Source organism: Lithobates pipiens, unplaced genomic scaffold (genome assembly GCF_037356315.1).
Source record: "Lithobates pipiens isolate NorthernLeopardFrog02 unplaced genomic scaffold, aLitPip1_a1.2 Scaffold_13, whole genome shotgun sequence".
NCBI lineage: Eukaryota > Metazoa > Chordata > Amphibia > Anura > Ranidae > Lithobates > Lithobates pipiens.
In genome coordinates, this window is record NW_027507718.1 from 198,456,332 (window position 1) to 198,474,716 (window position 18,385).

Consider the following 18,385-nt stretch of genomic DNA (forward strand, 5'->3'; position numbering starts at 1 on the left):
TCCATCCAAAGATTTGGTACCAATTGTAATATTCTGCATTTTTACTGAGGCTGTTACTATGAAACAGAGCTGTAAATGCTAGTGGCTAAATTGTAAATGCAGAACTAATTGTTAGAAATACAAAACTAATTGTTAGAAATGTTTTAATTAAACAATGTTTGTTAAGCCTATAGTTGGTCCCTGTCTAAAGCCTTGTGTTATAAACAGCCTATTAAACATTTTTTTGACACCGTGAATGCCTATACACACTTTGCCCATTAAAAAACCTGTCCATCATAATTAACATCCTTCAAAGTTATGGCCCTGCCACTGTTTGTGTAGGGGGTCAAGTGCCCATATGATTCTCAAACACTAACTAAACTGTGCTAACAACAAAGCATAGGAGTCCCAACAGTAAGCTTAGAACAAGTGTTTATTTCCTAAATTCTTAGCTACAATAATGATGACAATAATGTGATTATCTTGTGATGTTTACAGGTAACCTAAGCCTGTTCGTAAAAGAATTCTCTGTCTTCATAAGGACCAGCCCACAAATTAGTACATATTAAAGCTCATATGCGTCAACACATCTGAGGAAAGAAGAAATCCTGGAAAAAAAGATCACTTGGTAAGACAATTTTAACAATTGTGATGATAGCAGCGAGGTTAAACATGGAAACATAGAAAAGTGATAGCAGAAAAAGACTGAGTAGTCTATCGAGTCTTGATAGAGTTCTGCTAGAAGTTATGCCAGAAGTAGCTAACAGACAGATTATGTGATGGACCTCAAAAAAAAAAAAATTTTTGAAAAATAGACCTGGCAGTAAATTCAAGGTCTGCTTAATAAATCAGAGCCCCCTCCCAATGTAGAAATGTGTTATATATTTTAGAAATTGAAATACCTTACATTCTTCTTCTATTTGCATTACTTAGGTAGGGGTGATGTCACATCTTCTGGTGAAATCCTGGGAACAATGAGGATCCCAAATCTAATAAGGAGACACACTTGTACTGGGTTGAATTATTTTCTGGTTAAAATTGGGGTACTCATCATTCCCCAGGAATCTCCCAAAAAGATTAGTGACATCATGTTCTAGAATTCTGAAGATGGAGGGAAAGGTCAGTATATGTTCTGACCTTTTAAAAGTCTTCCATTATTAGATCCACAATAATTTGTATTCCAATGAGCCAACTGGTATGCTTCTTTGGTTCCTTGCACACAAAGGGTCCAATCGGGCCAAAAAAAATAAAAGACATGAGGGGTTCCGTCTTCCATCTGGGCAGATCTGATCAGAGGGCAGTCAGGTCATAAACGGACAGCAGAGTCCATTTACTTCCGGCAGCCCATAGAGCAGAGCAGGCTTTGTCCGTGTCCGCTCAGTTTATGCCTTTGACATCTGCCCACTCTACTTTGACCAGCAGATGATCAGTGGACAGATCACCTGCTGATCTCAACCAAGTTTGTCCCATGTGAAAGGGGCCTTAGGTGCAGTATGCCAATTTCACCTGTTCAGTTCTGTGATACATACATTATCTTAATTGTAGAAAAACTGCTGAAGTAGCAAGCAAGCATGTACACTTGGACAGGTAAAGTGTAACTAAGCCCAAGATCACAAATTTCATATACTGCAGCTTACGCATTCTTAGAGGTGGGAACTGCATTAGTTAAATTTCAGTATTTTTTCTTTATTTTCATTTGGTGTTCCTGTCAGTAATACACTTTCTGTCTGCATGGTGACAACACTAGTAAAAGTGTTACTACTACAAACCATCTCCAATACTTAGGGCAACGTGTTCTGTAGACCACAGATAGAACTGAAAAAGAGTGTAGAAGAGGGCATAGGACATTGCCAGCTCACAATATTTTTTGCAGGATTAACGGGAATTTTTTTGCATTCATCAAAGTGATATAATAAAATCATCTCAATGGTAAATTAAAAAGACCAAAAGGGGGCAAAATAAAATAAATTCATTGTTAGGATTTACATGCACTTTAACCACTTCACATCCAGAGAAATGTTTTTATTTTTTTCGCACACATGTAAAATCTGCATTTTTTTTCCTTGATAATTACTTAAAACTTTAATTCTATTATATATTTCCTGAAGGAAAAGGGTCTGTACAGTAAAAATGGTGACAGTTGCAATCTTTTATGTTGCACATTATCTGCACAGCTGGATCACCAGGTGAGAATAAAGGAAAAAAAGCTAAAAAAAAAAAAAGAAAAGAAAACCAAGTTCTATCACATCTAAGAATTGATAAGCTGCAATTAAAAAAATGTTTAATTTTGTGTTTAATGCTGCTTTAGGCTCGGTTTCCACTATTGTAACCCCAAAGTTGCACAATTTTGTCACAATTTTTTGCCGCGACTTGAAGCAATGCCTGTGTATTCTTGAGGTCTATGGACCACAAGTCGCATCAAAGTGGGACCAAAGTAGTGCAGGGACTACTTTGTAGCAGCTGCGACTTAAAGTCACACAGATATGAACAGTACTCATTGGAAATCATGGGGTATGACTTGTCATGCGACTTTGCAGTCCCAAGTCGCATGACAAGTCGCACTAGTGGAAACCGAGCCTTTAGACCCAAATACTCCATTCAAAACTCTTGCTTGACCTCTTACTTAATATCTTTGCACTGGTAAATGTAGTCTTTGATTTGTATAGTTCAGTTATAAAGGTTATCATAAATCTATTTCAAAGTAAACTAACAGGACTACAAAAATGCCACCTTGATTGTAACTCAACAGATAAACTCTGTAGCTCCTGATTCATTGAGTGCATTTCAGCAATGCAGTATATTACACACTATCAGAATGATTCAGCAAACACCTTTCCCTTTACCCCATTTTTATATTTTAATGTTTTATATTATAATGTTTATATTCTAACTAAACAAACATCAGCTTTTTAACTTGAGTACTTTAAAGCAGAGTTCCACCCAAAAGCGGAACTTCCGCTTATTCGTCTCCTCCTTCCCCTCCGGTACCACATTTGCCACCTTTAAGGGTGGGGAGGGGGGAAATGGGGACCTGTTTTTGGAAGGTTTCCTTCCCCACTTCTGGGAGACCGGGCCGCGCAGAAGTACGTCAGCACCCCCCTCCTTCCTCCTCTTCTGCTGGGCCAGTGAGTGAAGACAGCGTGCTTCACGCATGCACAGTTACCAGCAATGGCGGCAGCAGCACCCAACCAGCCGATGTTAACATTGGCTGCAGTGCCGACATCGCTGGATTCCAGGACAGGTAAGTGTCCTAATGTTAAAAGTCAGCAGTTACGCAGTATGTGTAGCTGCTGACTTTTAATTTTTAAAGGGGCACTTTAAATGAATAAAGTTTACAGTAATTTAAACTCAGTTAAGGCAATTCAAACCAGTAGAAGACACTTAAAATGTAGATTTAGTTATAGTGCCTTTCCTGCCACCTAGCAGCTGAAGATTTTAAAAAAATATGGCAAAATTATTTTTGAAATTACATCAGCATGTTGAAAAAAATAAAAATAAACTGTTGCGCTACACCCACAGTTGATTGGGTCCTCTGCTCTTTGCCTTGACTCAGTGAATAACCCCTCTGACACACCTGGTTGCATGAAAATTGCTGCAAGGCTTTTAGGAACACAAGTAAGATACCTTTAAAGTGGAACTTTAAAATTAAATCCTGCTAGATCACTTCAGGTTGGCCCCTTTTGCAGCTATAGTTATATAAATCATTAAAAATAAATGTATACAAGGTTTAAAATCCAGTAAATACATTGTCTCACCCTGCTCTGCACATTCTCAGCTGCTCTCCATTTTTAGGCACTGCCGAGTTTGTAGAGGCCGATCTGAAAAACAGCCTTAAAGCAGAATTTAATCCTCCTGTGCTTTACAGCTTCTGTTTGATGTGCCATGATGCTGCACATGCGATCAGTTATGACACCAGCCATTTGATGGTTTGACAGTTTGGTTGAGGACCCAAGCAAATGTGACTGGTAGCAACACTGACCTTCCAGGAATGTAACTGTTTAACCATTTCTATACCAGGCTTATTCTGGCACTCGTCACCTACATGTAAAAATCATAATTATTTTGTTCGAAAATTACTCAGAACCTCCAAACCCAATATATATATATGTTCTTTTTAGCAGAGAACCTAGGGAATAAAATGGCGTTGTTGCAACTTTTTACGTCACACGGTATTTGAGCAGCAATTAAAAAAAAAAAAAAAACAGTAAAGTTAGCCCAATTTTTTTGTATAATGTGAAAGATGATGTTATGGTGACTAAATAGATACCTAACATGGAACTTGTGGAATGGGGCCAAACTTTGGTACTTAAAAATCTGCATTGGTGCTTTAAAATATTTTACAGGTTACCAGTTTAGAGTTACAGAGGAGGTCTGGGGCTAGAAATGTTGCTCTCGCTTTAATCTCGTAGCGATACCTCACGTCTGATTTGAACACCATTTACATATGTGGGCATGACGTATGCGTTCGCTTTTGGGTGTGAGCATGCAGGGATGGGGGCGCTTACATTTTTTTTTTATTGTTTATTTTACTTTTATTTATTTTTTTACACTTTCTCTTTAATTTTTTTTGGATCACTTTTATTCCTATTAGAAGGAATGTAAACATCCCTTGTAATAGGAATAGTGCATGACAGGTCCTCTTTATGGAGAGATGTGGGGTCTATAAGACCCCACATCTCTCCTCTAGGGTGGAAAGACCAAGATAAAAAAATAAACAATTGCAGAGTCCCCGTCAATGTTTACCTCCGCCAGCCAGGACATGACATCATAACGTGGCGTATAGGTTTAAACAGAAAACACATTCTCCTGTGCTAGTGCGGGGGGAGGGGGCCTTAGTAAAGGATGGTAGTATTTTCTAATGATATGATAAATATAAAGTGACCATGCATGCCCCGCTGCCTAAACAGACTAGGGGACGTCCAAAAGGCTATATATGAAAAAAAAAAAGGCACGTGAACTAACGCATGAATCAAGATAAAAAAAGATTATGCTAAACAAATTGGTATATACAAAGAAAGATACTACGTGTTCATAAATAAATACAATATTCTCATTTGATAAAATTGTAAAAATTGATGCCCATTCAAGGGTTAAAATTAATAAATGGCTAACGTGTTTCAAAGGGATTTCCTCTTCATCAGAGTTTAAAAAAATGAAAACTGGTGTGTATACTGTGGTAGGCCTATATAGACAGAAACTACTGGATGGGAGGTGTATCACATGATGGATGGTACATTTCTATAGGCGGATTCTCCTTTATTCCAGTAGTATTTCCTTCCACATTGCAGCGCTCTATAGGAGACAGATACCAAATAGATATAGATGGAATTGCAGATGCTAATCAGAATGTTAGAACCATGATAGTATCAGGTGTATACATGAAAAAGTTATTATACAAAATAAAAGATGATAAAAATATAATAAAAATACTCAGAGATTTGAATGGTAAAAAAGTCAATAATATGTATATAGATGCATAAAGAACGTGTGTGTGTGTGTATATATATATATATATATATATATATATATATATACACACATACATATATACATACATATACACACACACACACACACACACACACACACACACACACACAGTATCTCACAAAAGTGAGTACACCCCTCACTTAGGGGTGTACTCACTTTTGTTGCCAGTGGTTTAGGCATTAATGGCTGTGTGTTGAGTAATTTTGAGGGGACAGCAAATTTACACTGTTGTTATACAGGCTGTACACTCACTACTTTACATTGTAGCAAGCTGTCATTTCTTCAGTGTTGTCACATGAAAAGATAATTAACCACTTGCTTACTGGGCACTTAAACCCCCCTCCTGCCCAGATCAATTTTCAGCTTTCAGAGCTGATGCACTTTGAATGACAATTGCGCGGCCATACAACACTGTACCCAAATGACATTTTTATAATTTTTTTCCCACAAATAGAGCTTTCTTTTGGTGATATTTAATTACAGCTGAGAGTTTTATTTTTTTGCTAAACAAACAAAAAAATATGCAAAATAAAAAAATAAATAAAAAATCATGTTTAATAGTTTATTATAAAATTTTGCAAACAGGTCATTTTTCTCCTTCATTGAAGTGCGCTGATGAGGCGGCACTGGTGGGCACTGATAGGCATAGTTAAGGTGGCACTAATAGGCACAGATAAGGTGGCACCGATAGGCACAGATAAGGCAGTACTGATGGGCACAGATAAGGCGGCACTGATGGGCAAAGATGGGCACAGATAAGATGGCACAGATGGGTGGCACTAAGGGGCACTGATAGGTACCACTGATAGATGGGACTGATGGACACTGATAGGTGGCTCTGATAGGTGGCACTGCTGGGCACTGATGGGCACTGGTAGATGACACTGATGGGCACGGATATGTGGCACTAGGGTGCAACACCGTTGTTGAGGCAGATTGTGGGCACTGATGGGTGGCACTATGGGCACTGATGGGTGGCACTTTTTAATTACTGAGGTGGCACTGGCAGGGGGCAGGTGGGCACTGGTAAGCTGGCCGTGATCGGGACTGATGTCCCGATCACGGCCGCCGGTGATCGGCTCTTTTTTTTTCTCCTCGTGCTGTCAGCGCGAGGAGGAGGAATAGCCGATTACTGGCTCTGTTGTCATTGGCTGACAGCTGATCACGTGGTAAGGGGCGGGATCGACCCCTTGCTCTGATCCGTGATCAGGCGAGTCTCATAGACTCGCTGATCACAGAGTGCGCCGCGCGCGCCCCTCAGGGGGCGCGCAGGCCACCCGTGCACGGGACGAAGTCAATGTAGCCGTCATTTGGCTATAGCGCGGATCTCTAGTGGTTAAATTCAATATTTACAAAAATGTGAGGGGTGTACTCACTTTTGTGAGATACTGTTTATATACGCACACACACACACACACACACACACAACACATATGTCCATGCGCAATGCGTGTGTGAAGATCACACATGTAGAAAACACCCAAACTTGTATGATCACACACACACAGACTCGTGCAATGAGAAAAGATGAATGGGTTAAATTGGTGATGTAGGTGGAAGAGATTGTGTAGGGAACAGAAGGAAATTGACTGGCTGCATGATGTCATAGTGACACAAAGTTGTGAATGCTAATTACTACTTACATTATATTTATACCTATATTAATTACTTGGTTTACTATGTAAAGTGCGCCAGCTTCATGTGAACAGGATGTCAAAGAAACTGGTAGTATAAGGAAAAGTGCATACAGACATTGTCGTCTATTGATAGTTAGTGTTGGTCTACAAGACCTACAAAAATAAGAACATAAATTAATGGAACCTGTTAGGAATATCCAGGTATAGTGGCCAATAGGGATGGCCGAACGGTTCGCCCGGCGGTCTTTTCGCCGCAAATTTCATCTATTCGCCCCATCGGCGGACTATTGCCACCGTTCGCCCGGCGGACTTCCGCGTTTACTGTGTAAAAGAACTTTGACCTATGATGACACATCCATCATGGGGTACAGGACAGCCAATTGAGACATAACAGCACATGGACACTTGGACATCCCCCCTAACTTATAAATAGACCCGATCCGGCGGCCATTTTACATTCTTTCTTCTGTCACTATAGGGAGAGGTTGCTGTGTGGAGCAGGGAGAGACTGCAGTGACCCAAATCGCTAGCTATTTGGTCCACAAAAGTTCTTTTCAGGACTGGTGTAGGTGTTAGGTGTAGTTCAGGATATAGGTTTGAGGCACTGCTGTGCTACTGATTTTTGCAGCAGCCTGTCTTTTGTCAGTGTAGAGAGAGGGACAGGACGCTGTGTGCTGCAGGGTCAGTTTAATCATTAGCTGTTACTATTAGGTCCACAAAAGTGCTATTCAAGTTATTGTTCCAGCAGCCTCTGTTTTGTCAGTTTAAATAGGGACAGGCAGGAAGCTGTGTGTGAGGCAGTGAGGGACAGTCAGTTTAATCAGTAGCTGTTACTATTAGGTCCACAAAGGTTCTTTTCAGGACTGGTATGGTAATAGGCTTGTACACGTATAATATTCTTTCTTCCAAATATAGAAAGAATATTATACTTGACTGCTGCCCTTCTGCTGCAGTAGTCCTTTATCAGTATAGGGACTGAGGTACAGTCTGCTAATCATTCACAACCTACTTGTTCCACAAAGGTCCTTATAAGGACTGGTAAGGTATAGGGTACTACAGTACATAGGGTTGGGTGAGGTACAGTCTGCTATTCCTTAAGGACTGGTATACAATAGGTCCACAATACATAGGGTTGAGGTGCACTACTGCTGACTGCTGCCCTATACTGCAGCAGTCCTTTATCAGTATAGGGACTGAGAGTTTTGTCACAGGGTCATTTAAAAAATGACAGGCAGAGGAAGAGGCAGGCCCTTCCGCAGGGGTGGTAGGGGTAGGGCAGGAGCAACAGGCTTGAGCCAAAGTGGGAAGTTGCAGAAGGTGCATTCAATTCATTTAAAGGACGCGCCAGACTTGGTTGAGTGGCTCACTCAGCCTTACTCTTCTGCACCCTCCTCATCCTCTCGATCTGCACTCTCTGCTATGTGCACCCCCAAAGACACTACCACCAACAACACCACCCCCACCACCACATACCTTCCGCTTGAGTCACAGGAATAATTTTTCGATCCATATCAAGACATTTCTTTTTTTTTAGTTTCATAATCTTTATTCATTTTCAACATTCTTTTACATAATAAAAGCAAGAAAAACATTCTCTATAGCATGTGTAGCACTTATTTCACCTTTACAAATACAGTAATACTTTAGTGAGTAATAAAAACCTTTAGAAAACATTCCTATCCATGATGTGTCAATATTTCTTCTATCTAACCCCTCTTTTCACTCATTGCTCAAATATTCCTCCTTCCCCTCCTACTTCCTCTCTCTCTACCCAGCTTTCACCTCTCCCATGCCTCATTCTGGGTATCTCATTTTATCCAGCCAGGGTTTCCACATCTTTTTAAATTCTTTAAAATTTCCTCTCCTCAAATATATCACCCTCTCCTTCCGTATTGTCTCCATCATTGCTATCTGCCAATCCGCTACTGAAGGGGCATTTTTTGCTTGCCACCTTTGAGCTAACAATTTTCTTGCCTGAAACAGACATCTCAGTATTGCTTTATTGGTATGTCGCGATCTCCCTATTACTTCACCCAGGCCCAGCACACATATCCTGGGATCCCCCCCTGATCGTTACACCAAATGTTTCATTCAAGGTGGTAACAATCTCTGACCAGTAGCGGAACAATTTTGGGCATCGCCAGAACATGTGAGCTAGGTCTCCAGACTCTTGACATCTAGGGCACTTGTCATCTTCTCTACGTCCGAAACTAAACAGTCTTTTTGGTGTATAATAGGCCCTATGCAGCAGCATTAAATGTGACATCTTCTGGGCAGGCGAAACTGAAATTGAGTAACCATCCTCCAGTATTTTCCTCCACTGTTCATCCGTAAATGTTCCCAACTCCTCCTCCCATTTCCTTCTGCATTTAAACCCTTCTGGGCTTCCTATACTTCCTTCACATATAACTGGATATACATCCGCTATAAATCCTTTTGTCCTCACTGGGGCATTTAATCTGCTAATAATAGGGGAGTTATTCCACACAGGACCTTGCCTATTAAATTGTTTCCCTAGAGCATGTCTAATTTGAAGGTATTTATAAAATTATTGTTTTGATATATCAAACTCTGATCTTAAAGCGCTAAATGTTTTTAATATTTTCCCTGTATATAGCTGGGCCAACTTATCTATCCCTTTGACTTCCCAATCTTTATATACCCCTATTTCTTCCATTTCCTGCAGGTTCCGGTTGTCCCACAATGGGGTGTACGGAGTTAAGCCTCCCAGGCCTTTAATCGCCTTTACTGCCTTCCACACCTTTACTACTAATTTTATTGTGGGTATTTTTTTTTGGGGAAATTAATTTGCCTCCAGAGCTTCTACCATATTCTTATGGGGTGTCTCCATTAATATTAAGGCCCTGTTAATTCCTCCACCCATCTCCTCGCTCATGTCCAAGTGTTGTAATTGAGCAGCTAAAAAATAGCTCCTTGGATGTGGAACTGCCATTCCACCTTTTCTTGTAGGTGATTGCAAAGTTTGAAGAGCTATCCTGGATACTCCCCCTTTCCATATAAGTTCTCGAAATAGTACCTCTATTTTCCTAAACCCCATTATGTCTACCCAAATCGGGGAGTTATGTAACACATACAATAACTGAGGCATCCATACCATTTTAATCAAGTTACATCTCCCTGCATTCGATAATGGGAGTCTTTTCCAGATTTCGATTTTCTTTTTGAATTTAGCCATTAATGGAACCAAATTATCACTTATATATTTATTAGGATCTCTTTGTATGTATATCCCCAGGTATTTCATGCGCTCCACAACCTCCAGCTGCGCGCCTATCCCTGGGCTTTGGGCCCTACTTTTATCCAATGGCATAAGAACTGATTTTTCCCAGTTTATCTCCAGGCCTGAAAACCTCCCGAAATCTGTAATAAGTTTCATCCCTTGTCTGAGGGACTGCTCTGTGTCCCCCAGAAAAAGGAGAATATCGTCCGCATATAGCGCTATCCTCTCTTCCCTCACCCTCCTTTGAAAACCGACCATATTCCTACTAGATCTAATTGCAATAGCTAATGGTTCTATTGCCAGGGCAAAGACCAGGGGTGACAGAGGGCACCCCTGTCTTGTCCCCCTCTCTAGGAAAATCCTATCTGAATATTCATTATTGACCCTAATTCTAGCACTAGGGCCGTTGTACAGAGTTTTTACCCATGCAATAAAATTAGGGCCAAACCCAAATTCCCCCAGTACCCGCCAGATATAGGGCCATTCTAAACTATCAAAGGCTTTGATTACATCTAAAGCCATTATTGCCTCATTACCATCATTCTCTATAGGTACCTGCATATTAAGATATAATCTTCTTATGTTCGTGCTTGTAGTTCTACCTGGGATAAAACCTGTTTGGTCGGGATGCATCAGCCTGGAAATAATTTTATTCAATCTAATGGCTAATACTTTGGCCAATATTTTAGTGTCCGCACAGAGAAGGGAGATGGGTCGATAGGACTGAGTTTCCAATGGGTCCTTCCCTTCCTTGTGTATGACTATTATTGTTGCCTCCGTCATTGACGTCGGCAATCTCCCCTCCTTTTTTGCCCAATTAAATACTTTAAGGAGCTCTGGAAGCAATATTTTACTGTAGTATTTATAAGTTTCCACAGGAAGACCATCTGGTCCTGGGGATTTCTTATTGGCCATTTCTGCTACTGCGCACTGAATTTCCTCTATTGTTAATGGGGCTTCCATTATCTCACTCTCCTCCTTTGTTAGGGACGGCATTTTGATATTCGAAAAGAACCTATCCATATCCTCGCCAACCTCTGTCCCCCGAGAGGAATACAGTTTGGTATAGAATACCCTAAAGGTATCAGTAATCACTGAGCTCTGTGCTGATATTTCTCCATTCTCAGTCCTTATCACTGGGACAGTGGATGGCGAGGAGTTGCTTCTTACAATCTGAGCCAACATCTTTCCTACTTTTTCCCCTTCCCCATATTCCACTTGTTTCTGGAACAATCTTTTATTCTCTATTTTCCTAGTAACCACTACCTTATGTTCCTGTTGTTTCTCTAACCATATTTTTTTTTTCTCTGGGGTAGGGTTTTCTATATATGCTCTCTCTGCTATTACCAAATCCCTTTTGACCCTATTCTCACATTCATTAGATGTTTTCTTAACATTCGCTACCTGTTGGATGAGAATACCCCTAAGATAGGCCTTCAATGCGTCCCATATTACTCCTACTTCTGCAGACCCACTGTTAAACTCCATAAACTCAGCCACTCTAAACAGCACCCTCTCGGGGTCTCCTATTAACTCAAACCACACTGGATTCATATTCCATACTCTTGGGGGCTTTATCCCCCCCTAGATTTATCGATACTGTCACGAGCGAGTGATCTGACACCCCTCTAGGTTGATAAACTATTTCCCTTACCACACGGCTCGCCTCCTCATTCCCAAGGACTAAATCTATCCTTGAGAGTGAGGAGTATGAGCTTGAAAAACATGAGTATTGCAACTGGTCCGGGTTACGCATTCTCCATATATCAGACAGGCCCCCCTCCAGCAAAAATCGAGACAGTCGGGTCTCAGCCTCCGTTTGCATATATATTCCTGGCGGAAACCTATCCTGGCTTTTATTTATTACCTCATTAAAGTCTCCCATTACTATAACAGGAATCCCCGATTTGTCCGCTATAAATTCCATCAAACAATATAAAACTTCCATTTTAAATGGAGGGGGAATGTAAACATTTGCAAGAACGTACTCCTGATTTTCAATTACACAGTGTAAAAAAATAAACCGCCCTTCTTTATCTATATTGATCTGCCGACAGGAGAACACCACCTCTCTACTTACCAGCACAGCCACTCCCCTCGAATAAGAGGTGTGGACTGAATGGTACTGGACTTGAAATTTCCTACTCTGACTTTTTGATATGGTTTCTTTAATTAGGTGTGTCTCCTGTAGGCAGATCAATCCTACCCTACACCTTTCCAGGGCGTCAAACACTACTGCTCTTTTTACAGAAGCTCCCAGCCCTCGGACATTCCAAGAGCCGATATTCAAAACTCTAGACTGCATGGCTCTAGGAAGTGCGGAAAAAGAGTAAAGAAGAGCGAAAAAGGAATAAAACCTGGAGGCACAAAATTAACATTTAAATTCTCTGACTTCCCTGACGATGAGCAAAAATAATCCCTGCTTCTCTCCCTATAGTTCATGCCGAGGAGGAGAATGCAAGGGGGGAATGTAAAAAGGAAAGTGCAATCCCACTTAGTGAGTATTTTGATAAAATTATACGATCTTTTATACTTCGTGGTGTAATCCCTTCCCAATCTCCTCTTGTGAGCATGAGATCCAAACCTTCTATCTATACACACCATTACCCTGTGTTTACTCATTACTTTTAAATTATCATCTATAACTGTGCAAATATTACCCTTTTCCTTTTCCTGAACTTTATATGTTCCCATTTTCCCTGTTCTCTCCCCCCTACCCTCTCCATACCTATCAAGGTTACCCCTAGGGGCTTTTTCCGTGACCACTACACTCCCACATACACCCACATGCACCCCCCACCCCCCTCCTTCTCTCATGCTTCCGTCCCCACCCACCTCCCACCCCCCCCCCCTAATACTCACCAACCTCCCCCTTTGACCCTCCCCTTTCTCATACATAAACTCTTACTATACTGTGTGTCATTCTCTACACCCTGACTTCAGGTATATCATCTTCCCTTTCTTCATTTACAGTGCACCCGTTACACCCCCCCTTCGCTGATCTTCCCCTCTCCCGGGAAAAAAAAAAGAGGGAGGGGAAAAAAAACAAAAAAAAAACAAAGGGGAAAGAAATGAATGAAACAGGGGGTCATACACATACATATATGAAAAAGAAAAACACATCACTTCTTCAATAACTGATCTCCCTTCTCCTGCATCCATGCTTCTACCCTTGCCGGAGTGTCAAAAAATAAGGTCTCTCCTAATGCTACTACCCGTAACTTTGACGGATAGAGCAAAGCATATGTAACGTCCAATTTTTGAAGTCTGCGCTTGACCTCTATAAACTCTGCTCTGCGCTTCTGCAGATCAGGGGAAAAGTCTGAGTAAAACGAAATTTTAGCGCCCTTATAGATGACACTCCCCATCTCCCGGGCCCTCCGGAGCAACACAACCTTATCCCGGAAATTCAAAAATTTAATTAATACAGATCTAGGCTGACCCCCCCGGTGCATGATTCTAAGCGGAACTCTGTGTGCCCTTTCTATAGCAAATTGTTGGGAGAAAGACTCTCTGCCAAACACTTCAACCAGCCATTTTTCCAGAAATTCAGCTGTATCAGAGCCTTCACACTTCTCGGGGAGGCCTACCAGTCTTATATTGTCCCTGCGAAGTCTGTTTTCCAATTCATCCAATTTCCCTTCATATTTACCCATCTGTATTTTTAAATCTTTGACCTCTTGGTTTAATGGATACACCTCATCTTCAATCTGAGAAATTCTACCTTCTACTGCTGTTAATCTGTCAACCGTTAATTGATGTTCCTGCCGTATAAAGGCCAGCTCTTCTTTAATACTTCTTGTTTGATCACATAGCTCTAATAATGACTGTTTACAAACATTAACAGCCCCAAGGACCTCCTTCAGCGTCGGCTCTTCTTCACCATTTATTACGGGTATCTGCATGGGATTTATCTCCGATCTTCCAGTTGCTCCCACATTTTTATTATTTATATGTTTTACGCCTGCTTGTGTCAGCTGCCCTTGACTCTTTCTGTCCGTTGGGGGTTTCACTTGACTCCCTTGCCCCCCCTTAGTTGGCGTATTGTCGGGGGTATGAGCATGGGCATATTTTTCCAACTTGGCCGCTGCAGCTATCCCAGCTGTTGCTGCAGTGGCCTGGGGGTCTTTTTCTTTGTCCTTAGCTGATCTCAGCGATTGTGCCCCCACATTTTCCTGCCTGACATGCTCCTCCCCTCTCCTCCGTGCAGACATCGCTCATATCCGCAGGTCTCCCAAAAAAAAAAAAAAATAAATTGAAATAGGGGGGTAAATTTCCCTGGGCCAGGGCAAAAAAAAAAATTCTCTCCTCTTTCCCCCTTCTCCCCTTTTTTTCCTTTTTTCCCCCAGTCAATTTGAGCTACTCCACAGTTGCTCCAGGACTTGAAAATGAACCAGTCCCTTATTTATAAAAGGCAGGCGGCAGCTGGGTTTCCAATATATATAAATATTACTTTCTCATTGTAACACTTTTTCCAAGGGTGATACTTCTCCTTTAGTTCAACTCAGAAAGGGGACAATGATGGAGGGATCTGATATAAAGAAAAAGGTCTCTCCACAGTCCATGCATAATAAAGTAACTATGCCTTTAAATATCTTCGCTATACCTGGCAATGGCTGTGATCCAGGAGCTGGGAGTCCTCTCCTCCGTACTCCGTCCTCCACACACCGTCACCGGAGTACTCGAGAGACCCCACCGCTCCGCCGCAATCCTCCCCTCGCCGGGCACCACGCTCCACAGACCTCCCAGGTACGCCAAGCCCGTCTATGCTTCTCCGCTGGGGAAATCGAGTAGGGGTGTCACGGGCGCCGCTGATACAGGCTTACATCAGCGTGCAGAGAGCACACATCTCTCTCACTCCTCACACCACGCTACCGCTGCCATCACCATCCGGTCACGCCCCCTCCTTACTCTCCTCACAGACCAACTGTGTGCCTATGTCCCAGGCAGAGAGCATATCAAGACATTTCTGATGCGCAGCCACTCTTGGTATTGGATCAGGAAGAGGAGGTAGCAACAACTGCCACTCAGCAGTCTGACGACAGTACCCAGATCAGCCCAAGGAGGAGGTTGGTCCCCAGTGTTGCTGCCTACTCCGAGATCTCTACTTAGCGGTGGGGAAGGTGACGTTGATGATGACGTGTCTAGTGATGTCACGTGGGTGCCCACAAGAGAGGAAGAGGAGGGGAGTTCAGAGGGAGATATGGACCAGCAGATAGGGAGGAGAAGCAGGAATAACTTACATTGCACAGGAGGGACAAAGCAGACTGCAAATGTATTAGGAGTGAGTCATCGACCATGTACGGTCACATCTGGCGCTCCCAGGACACCGGCACATGGCTCCGCAGTGTGGGCTTTTTTTAAACGTGTACGCTGCTGACAATAGCATTGCCATCTGCAATCTTTGCAGTCAACGCATTAGTCACGGTAAGCCCAACACTCACCCAGGGACGACCGCCTTAAGAAGGCACATGAGCAGCCATCACTGAGCCCAGTGGGAGCAACGGAACACACAAAGCCACACTCCAGGCTCTCACCGTCCAGCCTCGTCTTCTACTTCTCCTTCTCCTCTCTCTTCACAATTGTCCTCCACTCCACCTTCCATCACGCCAAGCTCACATTTTTCTGCAAAAAGGCAGGCTTCCGTGGGCCTAATGTTCGAGCGTAAAAAAAAATTATGACGCCGGATAACCCTCTTGCCCAACGGTTGACGGCTTGCTTGTCAGAACTCATAGCCCGCCAACTACTGCCATATAAACTGGTGGACTCGGAGGCCTTTCGCAAATTTGTGGCCATTGGAACACCACAATGGAAGGTCCCAGGAAGGAAGTATTTTTTACAGAAGGGCATCCCAGAGCTATATGGCCATGTTCAGCGACAAGTGAATGTATCTCTTGCACACAGTGTCGGTGCCAAGATACATCTGACCACAGACACGTGGTCTAGCAAACACGGGCAGGGAAGGTATATCACTTTTACTGCCCACTGGGTGAACCTTCTGACGGCCGTCAAGCATGTAACCCGTGGCACCCGTGTAAATTTGGTTTTACCGCCACGGATTGCATGCAGGCCTGGCTCTTCTTCTCCTCCTCCTCCTACTCCATCCTCCTCCCACTCCTCCTCGGCTGACTCCTCCTTTTCCGCTGCTAGCGTCTCTTTCGCTGCGCCGCCCAAGCTCCCCAGAACCTATTCGACATGCCGGGTGAGACGTTGCCATGCCGTGCTGCGTCTGTTGTGCCTGGAAGCCAAGAGCCACACTGGCCCGGCACTCCTTTCAGCTTTACGTTCACAGGCAGATCAGTGGCTAACACCGCTCAATTTGATAGTTGGTAAAGTGGTGTGTGACAACGGTGCCAATCTGCTTAGCGCATTGAAACAGGGCAAAATGACGCACATGCCATGCATGGCACATGTCTTAAACTTGGTCATGCAGTGATTCATTGTCAAATACCCTGGGGTCCAGGACATCTTGCGTCAGGCAAGGAAAATCTCGGCCCATTTCAGAAGATCTTACACGGCCATGGCTCGCCTTGCCGACATTCAGTGGTGACACAATCTGCCGGTCAGACGTCTTATTTGCGATTGCCCGACGCAATGGAACTCAACCTTCTATATGCTTGATAGGCTGCTCCAGCAGAAACGTGCAGTTAACGTCTACCTGTATGAACTCTGCGGCAGAACAGGTTCTGGGGAGCTGGGTTTTTTTTCACCGCGCCAGTGGCTGCTCATGTGCGACGCATGCAGACTTCTGCGGCCATTTGAGGAGATCACCAAACTGGTCAGTCGCAGCCATGGCGCCATCAGTGACATGGTACCTTATGCCTTCTTTATGGAGCGTGCATTGCGTTGTGCAATTGATCAAGCTGTGGAGGAGCAGGAAGATGAGGAAGTCGCAATGCTGGATGAATTCCCAGGGGGGGCTACTCTATCTGAAACAAGTGAACAACAGGAGTCTGAAGAGGAGTCAGGGGAGGATGGTGCCGGGGCGGATGAGGAGGAGCAAGAAGAGCATGCTTTAAACCTTTCTGGGATCCCTGTTGTTGTGCGTGGATGGGGAGAGAAGAATGAAGAGGATGACATTATCCTGGATGATGAGCAGGAGCCAGGCCACCACACCGCTTCCAGTTTAGTGCAAATGGGGGCCTTCATGCTCGATGTGGACGCTCTGAGGAGTGATGAACATCTGGACTACTGGGTGGGCAGGCTTGACCTCTGGCCAGAGCTTGCCCAATTTGCAATTGAACTGTTGGCTTGCCCCTCGTCCAGTGTCCTGTCAGAAAGGACGTTGAGAGCAGCAGGGGGGATCGTGACCGATAAGCGTACTCGCCTAGCTCACGACAGTGTTAACTACCTCACATTTCTAAAAACGAATGAGGTAATGATCTCGGAGGAATTCAACACATGTGACCAGTAGACCATGTATAAGTCTATAAACAATTTTTTTAATCCAGCACACAGACCTTCTTTCTTCATTTGGCTCACTTCCTTGTCCAAAAAAAGCACACCGCACTATATGCCCATACCCTCCTGTTTGAAGAGGTTGAGCGGTGTCATATTTCTACTGGGGCTGCTTATTATGAGGGGCTCCCACCATCCCTGTGCTGTGCTGACTTCCTCCTGGGGCTGTACCTCTGCTGTGCATATTATGAGGGGCTCCCACCATCCCTGTGCTATGCTCATTATGAGGGGCTCCCACCATCCCTGTGCTGTGCTGACTTCCTCCTGGGGCTGCTTATTATGAGGGGCTCCCACCATCCCTGTGCTATGCTGACATCCTCCTGGGGCTGCTTATTATGAGGGGCTCCCACCATCCCTGTGCTGACTTCCTCCTGGGGCTGTACCTCTGCTGTGCATATTATGAGGGGCTCCCACCATCCCTGTGCTATGCTCATTATGAAGGGCTCCCACCATCCCTGTGCTATGTGGACATCCTCCTGTGGCTGCTTATTATGAGGGGCTCCCACCATCCCTGTGCTGTGCTGACTTCCTCCTGGGGCTGCTTATTATAAGGGGCTCCCACCATCCCTGTGCTGTGCTG

The 18,385-nt window shown here is 43.4% G+C and overlaps 2 protein-coding genes across 5 annotated transcripts in view; one reads left to right on the forward strand and one right to left on the reverse strand.

The window, feature by feature from the left end:
• Positions 1 to 18,385, reverse strand: part of IDUA (alpha-L-iduronidase) — a 256,317-nt gene that overhangs the window by 147,810 nt on the left and 90,122 nt on the right. The window lies entirely within an intron of this gene.
• The window catches only part of SLC26A1 (solute carrier family 26 member 1), a 96,711-nt gene that overhangs the window by 11,718 nt on the left and 66,608 nt on the right, over positions 1 to 18,385 (forward strand). For all 3 annotated transcript variants that reach the window (XM_077476099.1, XM_077476100.1, XM_077476097.1), the window contains exon 2: positions 478 to 607. The gene's annotated coding sequence lies outside the window, so the exon portion shown is untranslated. The remainder of the gene's footprint in view (positions 1 to 477; positions 608 to 18,385) is intronic.